The 2,710-nt window shown below is 35.6% G+C and overlaps 1 long non-coding RNA gene across 1 annotated transcript; it reads right to left on the bottom strand.

Moving 5' to 3' along the window:
- Window positions 1–249: 249 nt before the first annotated feature.
- On the bottom strand, window positions 250–2,710 carry LOC131550987 (uncharacterized). The gene is made up of 3 exons (XR_009273676.1): window positions 2,291–2,710; window positions 1,337–1,517; window positions 250–484 (listed from the first exon to the last, which is right to left on the bottom strand). It is a non-coding gene; the product is annotated as an uncharacterized LOC131550987 (long non-coding RNA).

The following is a 2,710-nucleotide window of genomic DNA, read 5'->3' as shown; positions in this document are numbered from 1 at the left end:
ACTGTGTGTGTGGGTGTGTGCACGCACATTTTTGTGACAAATGAGGACATAAATGTGTGTAATGACAGGTATTACAAGGAGAAGGTGACTTTTCAGGACATTACCCCATGTCCCCACTTTTCAAAAGGCTTATAAATCACACAAAATGGAGTGTATTGAAAATCTGAAATAGCACAAAGTTCGCTGTAAAGGGTAGGTTTAGGTGTAGGGCAATAGCACATACAGTTTTACAGTATAAAAACCATTACACTTATGGGATGTCCCCACTTTTCACAAAAACAAACGTGTGTGTGTGATGTGAGTGTGTGTGTGGTCTGTGGTGTGTAATACTTGTATAAAGTCCAACTCAAAATCCATAAATTTTTTTAAGTAGACTGCAGACACGAGGGTTCACGGTTTTCTTTTTCTGGGTGACCTTCCCCATCAGCTTTGATATGACTCCTCCAGCCCTGGTCCCTTTTCCGGATTTATCTCGATGAACCACCTGCAAAACAAATGTGTGTTTAGAATTAGTGTGGAGGGAAAAAAAGATGGTAACACTTTATCTTAGGGTCTCTTAACTAGTTGCTTATTAGCTAGCATATTACTAGACTATTAGCCATTTATTAGCACTAATTAAGCACATAGTAATGCCTTATTCTGCATGACCTTATTCTACATCCCTAATCCTACCCAATACCTAAACTTAACAACTACCTTACTAACTGTTAATAAGCAGCAAATTAGGAATTTATTGAGGGAAAAGTCGTAGTTAATGGTGAATAAGTGTTCCCTATTCTAAAGTGTTGCCAAAAAGGGTACTCACGGATAACATATAAATATTAAAAGTATATAAAATTATATTCTTGTATCAAGAACACTTCACTTTACTTTGTCAGGAAAGGAAAGCTTTCTTAAGAAGCTCCAACACTCAGATCTTTTGGACTGAATGATGTGTTTCAGTCTAGATTAAAGATATCTCTTTGTTCAAGCATTGACATAACACATCTTATACCCTACTATTTTAGCCATGTCTGACAGAACTGTAACATATGCACATGATCATCATTTTAATGATGAAGGATGGGTCCTAGATGAATCTGCTTCCTTTCAAGGTTTCCACCAACACCTCACCACCGATAGACATTTTATTTCCTTGACATTCACCTACTGCTCACTGGGGCTCAAATATTTGACAGGAAATTTCTCTATTTGATGCTATTCCCTGTTTATTAGGGCCAAATGTTTCAATGAAACATACATTTTCTGTATAGCTGCTTTAAAAATATATGTATTGTAAAAGTGATATAGAAATAAAATGTGAAGTGAATTGAATGTATGCATCCAAGTATCTAACCTTTGAATAAATTCCAACGTGCATGCGTCTTCAGCTTGGTATTGAAGATTGAAATTGTTGTAAGTAGAAAAATCAGCTGCAAGCCCAGACAGAAAAGCCGGCTGGATGCCCTCACAAATGATGTGCTCCTCAAGGCTGATCATCCAGTGCTGGATTCTTCTTCCTGGTGTTTCACCTGAACCTTTAAAAAGAAAAACACATTTAATGTTTTAATTTAATTCACATTTAATTTCAGCATTGACATAACATTAATTTGACATTGCCAGATTACAATTGAATGCAAAGAAAACTAAAATCATTGTAAACAGTCACAGAGTTCAGCACTTCTAACATAAGAAAAGCATTTCAACATGGACTGGTCTGGACAGACCTTTAAGTCAAAATGTGTATACTGTAAATTGTGTATTGTAAAATGTATTTTCATTTATATTCAGACAACAAAGAAAGCCCATCCACTGAAAGTCCACACAAGTGCATGGTAAATAAAAACTCAATTTCAAACATGCTAGCTTTACACATGAAAACATTGGTTCTCATACTTAGCTTTCGTGTTTACATTTTAAGTGCTCCAAGCATATGATTTCCGATTCAGAAATCCAGCTAATAAGTATTCTATCACTTTAAATACAAAACCAACATGGATTGATGCAAAAACATAACCAACATAAAAACAATATAAGCACAACAGTAAAAATCCCCCTTAGAATAAGCATGTCATACAAGAACATGCTTACCCAAATTTGCAAACACACGAAATTTTGAGTTTGTTCGTTTGTTTTTTCAAACAGTGGAGGTTTAACGTTAGCAAATTCTGCAAACTGATAGCCTATTAGCCTATTAGCAAACAACACCGGCCATTTCAGCATGTTACAGAGACATCGATGTGATTTCAATGCAACAGTGTTTGAAAACTTAACTTTGCATAGGAATTATCTCATAACGAATGAAACTCACCCTGTAATTGGGAATAATATAATCCGAGTCACAGAGTCAGAAATCCAGTTGCACTCGATGATGTCGCATTTGGCGCGTTTATCACTGAAAAGAGCAAATAAAAGATAGTGTCACTTCCGATATCCACTATACAGATTAGTTGCAGTAGCAAATGTAATGTATTTTGTCTATGAAATCGCGCAAAGCAAAGGGGAACTTGCCTGTTAACAAGACGGATGAAAGTCCCGGCGTGCTCACTGCAGTTTACAAAAATACTGGATAGTAATGTTTTATTTCCTTCGAGTTATAAATACAGTAGAATGCCGTTATATTGTGTCTACGTCATTTCACAAAAACGAAAAAAACAGTAATGTACTGCTTTTGAACATAACAGGATTATACTGTTGAAATTCTGCCGTAAATTAACAGCAATTTTTAACA

This window comes from Onychostoma macrolepis, chromosome 02 (genome assembly GCF_012432095.1).
Source record: "Onychostoma macrolepis isolate SWU-2019 chromosome 02, ASM1243209v1, whole genome shotgun sequence".
Classification (NCBI taxonomy): Eukaryota; Metazoa; Chordata; class Actinopteri; order Cypriniformes; family Cyprinidae; genus Onychostoma; species Onychostoma macrolepis.
This window is presented reverse-complemented; position numbering and strand designations above follow the sequence as displayed.